A 9173-nucleotide genomic window follows, 5' to 3' on the forward strand; every position below is an offset into this window, starting at 1 on the left:
GGAGCAAAAGCAGGTTCTATCTCAATAGTATCGGCAGTTTCACAAGCATCACGAGCATTGGCACTAACTCTAGCAATATGAGCATCAAGGAACACTCCTAGTGGAACATCAGGCAAAGGAGTATCTCTAGCAGTATCAAGCATAGCATCATCAGGCAAAATAGCATCTCTAGCATCATCAGGCAAAGCAGTATCAGGCATAACATCTCTAGCAGTATCAAGCATAGCATCAGGCATAGTATCAAGCATAGCATCTCTAGCAGTAGTATCACAAGCACCATCAAGCATAGGCGACATATCAAGATTTCTAGCAGGAGGTGATGTCGCAAACTTACTCATAACTGAAGGTGAATCAAGTGCAGAGCTAGATGGCAATTCCTTACCCCCCCTCGTAGTTGAGGGCAAGACTTTGGTCTTCGGATCCTTCAGATTCTTCATAGTGATCAGCAGATTTAAATCCCAAGTAACTCAGAGAATATAGCAATACCTCCCCGGCAACGGCGCCAGAAAAATGCTGATTGCAATCTCTGGCGATGGCTAGACGAATGCTGATGACAACTAACCTTCCCTTGCAACGGCACCAGAAGAATGCTGCTAGCACTCCCCGACAACGAAAATAGAAGAATGTTGTTGATGGCCCACCAACGCGTGGGTTCGCAGTAGTTTTCGAGGGTAGAGTATTCGACCCAAATTTGTTGGTTTACCAGACAGGAGGTGAGAGAATACTCTCGAGTATTAGCAACTGAATTTGTCAGATTCAACCACACCTGAAAGATTAGTATCTACAAGCACAGTAGTAACATCAAAGTAGTATGATAACAACGGTGTCAGAAATGATCTGTTGACGGCAGACTATTCCTAACGATTGTATCAATGGCGCCAAGTTGCCTCGCTGACGGAAATTGTCAGTTCCCTTCAATGACCAGTGAACCAAAATTGTAGCAAGTAGGAGCAGTAGCAAGTGACAGTAGTAGCAACAGTAGCAGCAGAGCAAGACAAGTAACAGCAGTAGCAATAGTAGTAGCAGCAGCAGCAGAGCAAGACAAGTAACAACAGTAGTAACAGTAGTAGCAGCAACAGTAGGACAAACTCGTAGGCAATGGGTCGGTGATTTGTTTGGATGATATTCATCATGCAACAACTATAACACGGAGAGATATGTGGCTAGCTCCCGTTCGTCAATGTGATGTAGGCATGCATTCCGTGTGTCGTCATCCGTGCTTAGGGAAAAGAACTTGCATGACATCTATTGTCCATCCCTCCCGTGGCAGCGGGGTCCAAAAGGAAACTACGGGATATTAAGGTTCTCCTTTTAATAAAGAATCTGACCAACGCATTAGCACTTGGTGAACACATGAACTCCTCAAACTACGGTCATCACCGGGAGTGGTTCCGGTTATTGTCACTCCGGGGTTGCCGGATCATAACACATAGTAGGTAACTACAACTTGCAAGATCGGATCTAAAACACACATATATTGGTGACAACATAATAATTTCAGATCTGAAATCATTGCACTCGGGCCCTAGTGACAAGCATTAAGCATGGCAAAGTAGTAGCAACATCAATATCAGAACATAGTGGATACTAGGGATCAGTCCCCATCAAAACTAACTCGATTACATGATAGATCTCATCCTACTCATCACCGCCCAGCGAGCCTACGAATAGATTACTCACGAACGAGGAAGAGCTTTATGGGATTGGAGAGGGAAGAAGGTTGATGATGACGATGGCGATGATTTCCCCTCTCCGGAGCCCAAGATGGACTCCAGATCTGCCCTCCAGATGAAGAACAGGTGGTGGCGGCGCCTCCGTATCGCAAACGCGACGAAAACTTCTCTTTTTTATTTTTTTGGGACGAAAGGGATCTTATAGACCTGAGATTGGGGGCGGCAGAGCCGTGTGGGCCCCATAAGCCTGCCCACCGCCACCAGGGGGGTGGTGGCGGAGCCAGTGCTTGTGGCCCACTGGCCCACCCCCTGAGGTGGAACTTGGCGCAGATATTTTTCTTATTTTCCAAAACTGCTCCCCGTAAATTTTCATGAAGTTTGGAGAACTTTGGTTTCTGCACAAAAATAACACCAAGGCAATTCTGCTGAAAATAGCGTCAGTCCAGGTTAGTTCCATTCAAATCATGCAAATTAGAGTCCAAAACAAGGGCAAAAGAGTTTGGAAAAGTAGATACGATGGAGATGTATCATCGTGCTACTCATTCCGTATTTTCGAGTGCACCCTTCAACCAATGTTTAATTATTGATGTGCCCTCGAGCATACGTCATCATATCATTTGATCCGACAAATGCTATCTCCTTGTTCTTATAATTCTGGAAATTCATCCTTATCGAAATGTTGAGGGATTGTTGCTTAGCCCATTGACCACACCCTCAACTTCCCCATGGTTCGTAATGAAGCCTTTGAAAGCACTATCTTTGTGCCTAGCTCATGAAGAACATAATTGATAAGAAGAAGTGTTTTCCCGAGGTTCACGTGCATTCTTGCCGCCGTGAATATGTGAAAGTTTTGTTTTGCTTCCTCTAGGATCATCCCAAGTCATTCACGCATGTGCGAAGTGTTATATATTTGGAAGATTTGCTATCTTCACTCCATATAATTTCTCTTAGCACCCCAAGCCACTGACTGATTTGATCAAGGAAATTAAGTTCCGTCACAAGAACTAATCGAGGCTTGCACAAGAGCCTTGATATCCTCGATGATGGTTCTCAAATCACAACTCAGTTGCATTTCGTTGTAAGAATTCCACATGGGCACAAATGTCTTGACATGGTGTTCATGTGTCTTACAATCCAACTCGTGATCCAAGAATTGCTTGTGTAGTTCATATTCCGAGAACCTTGCATCATCATCTTTTCTTCTCGCGCATCCTGAGCCTGAGGTGCCCTGACACAAATCAGATCTGAATCTCGGGCAGATGTGATGGTTGGAGTATTTCCCAATAATTATAACTTTGGTCTTTATGTAACCCGGTACGGTGATGTCTCATAAGGCACACCGGGCCAAAGGACCTATTGTTATAAATTCTTCCATATGTAAGATTCGCCATTCTTGATGCGGAAAATGTATGACTTATTTTATAAGTTATTCTTGATGAATCCTTTTGTATACCCAAAGTCCGACCTTTACCTGATAACCAGGTCGATGCTACCCTGAAGCATGGATGTGGTACTTCAAATTCAACACGAACACTAGAAGCGCAATGCTAATATGTTCCTGATCAATTATCCAAACCACATGGTATGAGTAAACATCATGATTCTTCTTGCCTCTTTATCTAAATGGTTATGTACTTGATGACCTATCACGTATACTATACCCTATTGTTCCTCGGTAATGGTGTACTTTAATACTTGTGTGTGAACACATTTTCCTTCCCATTGATGCGTTGATCTTTCTTGAGGCATAACTTATCTAATCAGATTTAATTCCCTGCTTAGGTAAAAATCTCAGTATACAACTCTATCAATAAAATCCTGTTACTATTGTGGATAACATTCTGGTAGCCGCCGGTGGATGAGAACTTTGCCTATTGGTCCGCCTCATTTCAGCGAGCGGGAAAATGGTTCTATTCGTCCCCCGCCCTTGGTACCGATATTGTTGCCAACATAACTGTCAGGTTATCCTCTGACATGTCTTGCTACCAATACCGTACAAGATGTCACCCCTCTGCCTACTCTCGGCCCACATGGTGGACCCATAACCCAAAGTTTCACAGGATTGAAACCTGACTCTCCTCTGCATCCTTGACTTCTAGGTATCCTTTACACTTGACTTCGTATGAAATATCCGAGCCACCATCCAATGGAACGATCACCCTTCGGTCCGGATATTATCCAACATGCCGAAGATCAAGTCCGCATTATTCATGAGAATCTGAAGGCTGCTCAGTCTCCTCAGAAGAGTCATTATGACCGTCATCATGAAGATATGGTCTATCAAACTGGCAAAAAGGATTATCTTCATGTCACACCAATGAGAGGTGCACACCGTTTTGGGATCAAGGGCAAGTTAGCTCCTCGCTATATTGGTCCATTCACTATTCTGGAAAGGCATGGAAGAGTAGCTTATCAATTGGAACTGTAGGCGTACCTTTCTCAGGTTCACGATGTCTTCCATGTGTCTCAGCTCTGCCGCTTCTTCAAGGATCCTATTTGAACAGTCGATCGTGATATGCTTGAGCTGCAACCAGACCTCTCTTATAAAGAGCATCCGGTCTGCATTCTCGACCAGGCTGAACGTCAGACTCGTCACAAGGTCACCAAGTTCCTTAAAGTGTAGTGGTCAAATCATCTTGAAGATGAAACCACTTGGGAACACGAGGATCATCTTCATGATGAATACCCCGAGATCTTTCCTTCTACCTCTTAATTCTCGGGATGAGAATTCTTGTTAGTAGGGGAGAGTTGTGACATCCCCGGATTAGGCTACAGTAACCCATGTAATTAATCCACACTGATGTCCAAGATTAAGCTAATCCATTTTTTACCAACATTGATTGATCACATTGAAATCATATATCATTTCAAATTCCTAATGATTTTCAAAATTCTCTTAGTAAGTGCATAAATTATTTATGCAAACCCGAATACTAAAATCATGGTCGGGTTACAAATTTTCCCTAAGAATTTATAAAATTGAAACCATCATTTTGCAAAGTGTTTAAGCGCCTCTAAACAATAATAACAAAGGCTAAAATATTGTTTCTTTGCCTTTTTGAATCATGTAAATTCCAAAACTTTTACAAATGCCCCCAATCTTTTCTTTTTGTGTGTGGCACGGCCTAATATTAAATTTGTATTAAAGGGCCACACTCCATACTTTACAAAATACCTTGGTGTTGTTTTTAGAATTAAACAAAAGCTTTTAAACAAAAATAGAAAGAAATCTAAAAGAAATACAAAAGGCCCTCCCCCCTGTCCCCACTAAACCCCCAGGCCGGCCCATTCCCACCTTCCCCCAGCCGGCCCAACCTCGGTCACCAACACCACCGTGGCCCCCCTTGGAAACCCTAACTAACCCCATTCCCTCACTCCCTCCTGCTCCAAGCCGCCACCCTCCCCACAAGACCCACCAACCATAGACCCCTCGTCCCTCTCCAGCACTCGCATCTCTGACCCTCGCTCCCATCCCATCACCCCTCGTATCTCACCCATGCGACGCTCACCGGCCCCATCGCCCATCGCTCAACCTCGCGCGCAGCGCTCGGCCTCCCCTCGCACTCGCCTCGCTCCCTCGCTCAACTCCACCTCGCTCCCCCAGTGCATCGCGCCCCTACCCTCGTTCCCTCCCCTGGTTCCACCTCGCCAGGAGCCACCGTGGACTCTCCTCGCCACCACTAGCACCCACCCCGGCCGGGCCCCCTTCCCTCGCCGGATCTACCACCGATCGGCCCTCCTCCACCCGGCGCCTCTGTCACCGGCGCCACTAACCCCGCCGGATCCACGCAACATCACCTCGCCACCGCACCGCCGGACCTCCTCGCCCCTTCCCCGAACCGCCATAAACGTGCCGCCCCCACTTCGCATTCCACCACCGGAGCTCCCCCGTCGCCCACGCCGCCCCGCCGTCCGCCTCCGTCACCAGAACACCACCACCGCACCGGATCCATTGTCCCCACCTCCTCCTCAACGGCTCCACCGAGCCTCGCCGAACCATCCACCCTACACTGTCGGTGAGAGCTCCATTCAGGCTCCTCCCTCCCTCCACCTTTCCTCCCCTCCGGTCCCGTTCCGGTGCCCCGCACCATGGCCTCTGACGACCTCCATCGCGCCCCCTTCGGGCCCTTTCTGTTAGTCCAGGAGTTCCACCTCCTAGAGGAAAGAAAAAGAAAATAAGACAAAAATGAAATATGCATGTATATATGCAAAGTTTTATGTATGTATTTATTAATGTGTATATGTATGGATGTCTATGTGTGGATGTATGTAAAAAATGTGTGTATGTGTGAATTGGTGTACAGATGTGTGTGTGTGATGTGTGGGTGGCCGATGAGCCACTTACAGGTGGGGCCATGATACGTCCATTTTGGATCATGCTTTTATGTTGATATTTATCGCTTTATGGGTTGTTATTACACTTTATGGTACAATACTTATGCCTTTTCTCTCTTATTTTATAAGGTTTACATGAAGATGGAGAATGCCGGCAACTGGAATTCTGGTCTGAAAAAGGAGAAAGTTTGAGATACCTATTCTGCACAACTCCAAAAGCCGTGAAAATCAACGAGGAATTATTTTGGATTTTATACAAAATACTGGGCGGAAGAAGTACCGGAGGGGATCCACCAGGAGGCCACAAGCCTGCGAGGCGCGACCTACCCCCTGGCCGCGCCTGGGTGGCTTGTGGCCCCCTTGTTGCCCCTTCGGCTCCCATCTTCTGCTATAAGGAGGGTTACGTCCCAGAAGAAATCAAGAGGAGGTTTTCGGGAGGAATCGCCGCCGCCACGAGGCGGAACTTGAGCAGAACCAATCTAGAGCTCCGGCAGGGCCGTCCTCCTAGGGAAACTTCTCTCTCGGAGGGGGAAATCGTCGCCATCGTCATCACCAACACTCCTCTCATCGCAGGGGACTCATCACCATCAACATCTTCATCAGCACCATCTCATCTCCAAGCCCTAGTTCATCTCTTGTAACCAATCTCCATCTAGCGACTCCGATTGGTACTTGTAAGGTTGTTAGTAGTGTTAATTACTCTTTATAGTTGATGCTAGTTGGATTACTCGGTGGAAGATCATATGTTCAGATCCTTAATGATATTCAATACCTCTCTGGCATGAACATAATTATGCTTTGTGAGTAGTTACGTTTGTTCTTGAGGACATGGGATAAGTCTTGCTATAAGTAGTCATGTGAATTTGGTATTCGTTAGATATTTTGATGCCTGTATGTTGTGTTTCCTCTAGTGGTGTTATGTGAATGTCGACTACATAACACTTCACCATTTTTTTGGCCTAGAGGAAGGCATTGGGAAGTAATAAGTAGATGATGGGTTGCTAGAGTGACAGAAGCTTAAACCCTACTTTATGCGTTGATTCGTAAGGGGCTGATTTGGATCCACTAGTTTAATGCTATGGTTAGACTTTGTCTTAATTCTTCTTTCGTAGTTGCGGATGCTTGCGAGAGGGGTTAATAATAAGTGGGATGTTTGTCCAATTAAGGACAACTCCCAAGCACCGGTCCACCCATATATCAAAATATCAAAGTAGCGAACGCGAATCATATGAACATGATGAAAACTAGCTTGACAGAAATTCCCATGTGTCCTTGGGAGCGCTTTACCTTATATAAGAGTTCGTCCAGGCTTGTCCCTTGCTACAAAAGGGATTGGGCCATCTTGCTGCACCTTTGTTACTATTGTTACTTGCTACCCGCTACGAATTATCTTATCACACAACTATTTGTTACCGATAATTTCAGTGCTTGCATAGAATACCTTGCTGAAAACCACTTGTCATTTCCTTCTGCTCCTCGTTGGGTTCGACTCTCTTACTTATCGAAAGGAATACGATAGATCCCCTACACTTGTGGGTCATCAAGACTCTTTTCTGGCGCCTTTGTCGGGGAGTGAAGCACCTTTGGTAAGTGGAATTTCATAAGGAAACATTTATATAGTGTGCTGAAATTTATTATCACTTGTCACTATGGAAACTAATCCTTTGAGGAGCTTGTTCGGAGTATCTTCACCTCGACCGGAAGCACAAGGAGTTTCTCCTCAACCTACTGCACCTACTGAAAATATTTATTATGAAATTCCTTCGGGTATGCTAGAGAAACTGTTGGCTAATCCTTTTACAGGAGATGGAACATCACATCCCGACTTGCATCTAATCTATGTAGATGAAGCTTGTGGTTTATTTAAGCTTGTAGGTTTGCCCGAGGATGAGGTCAAGAAGAAGGTCTTTCCCTTATATTTGAGGAATAAAGCATTGACATGGTATAGGCTATGTGATGATACTGGATCATGGAACTACAACCGATTGAAATTGGAACTTCATCAAAAGTTTATCCTATACATCTCGTACGTCGTGATCGGAATTATATTTATAATTTTTGGCCTCGTGATAGATAAAGTATCGCTCAAGCTTGGGGGAGGCTGAAGTCAATGTTATATTCATGTCCCAACCATGAGCTCTCGAGAGAAATTATTATTCAGAATTTTTATGCTCGGCTTTCTCAGGATAATCGCACCATGCTTGACACTTCTTGTACCGGTTCTTTTATGAAGAGAGATATTGACTTCAAATGGAATTTATTGGAAAGAATTAAACGCAACTCTGAAGATCGGGAGTTTGATGAAGGTAAGGTGTCAGGTATGAATCTTAAGTTCGATTGCGTTAAATCCTTCGTTGAAACAAATACTTTTTGTGATTTTAGCGCTAAACATGGACTTGACTCTCAGATAGTAGCTTCATTATGTGAATCATTTGCTGCTCATATTAATCTCCCTAAAGAGAAGTGGTTTAAATATCATCCGCCCATAGAAGTCAATGTAGTTAAACCCAGTCCAGTTGAAGAGAAAGTCATTGCTTATAATGATCCTATTGTTCCTAGTGCTTACATTCAGAAACCTCCTTTCCCTGTTAGAATAAAGGATCATGCTAAAGCTTCAACTGTGATACGTAGGGGCTACATTAGAACACCTACACCCCCTGAGCAAATTAAAGTTGAACCTAGCATTGCTATTATCAAAGATCTCCTGTCCGACAATGTTGATGGGCATGATATTCACTTCTGTTAAGATGCTGCTAGAATTGCTAAACCTCATGCTAGAGACAAACATAGGCATGTTGTTGGCACGCGTGTTGTTTCTGTTAAGATAGGATATCATTGTTATCATGGTTTATGTGACGTGGGTGCTAGTGTTAGTGCAATACCTCAATCTTTATATGATGAAATTAAAGACGAGATTGCACCTCTCGAGATGGAATCTATTGATGTTACTATTCAGCTTGCCAATAAAGATACTATCTGCCCTTTGGGAATTGTTAGAGATGCTGAAGTCTTGTGTGGTAAAACTAATTATCCTGCTGATTTTCTCGTTCTTGCTACCACACAAGATAGCTTTTGTCCCATCATATTTGGCTGACCTTTCCTCAATACTGTCAATGCTCACATTGACTGTGAGAAGCAAACTGTCACTGTTGACTTTGAAGGTGT

General features: G+C 44.5%; 1 pseudogene; it reads left to right on the forward strand.

The window, feature by feature from the left end:
- The first annotated feature begins 2995 nt into the window (after positions 1-2995).
- On the forward strand, positions 2996-5693 carry LOC123428560 (annotated as a pseudogene).
- Positions 5694-9173: the final 3480 nt, after the last annotated feature.

Source organism: Hordeum vulgare, chromosome 2H (assembly GCF_904849725.1).
Source record: "Hordeum vulgare subsp. vulgare chromosome 2H, MorexV3_pseudomolecules_assembly, whole genome shotgun sequence".
In the NCBI taxonomy this organism is placed as follows: Eukaryota; Viridiplantae; Streptophyta; class Magnoliopsida; order Poales; family Poaceae; genus Hordeum; species Hordeum vulgare.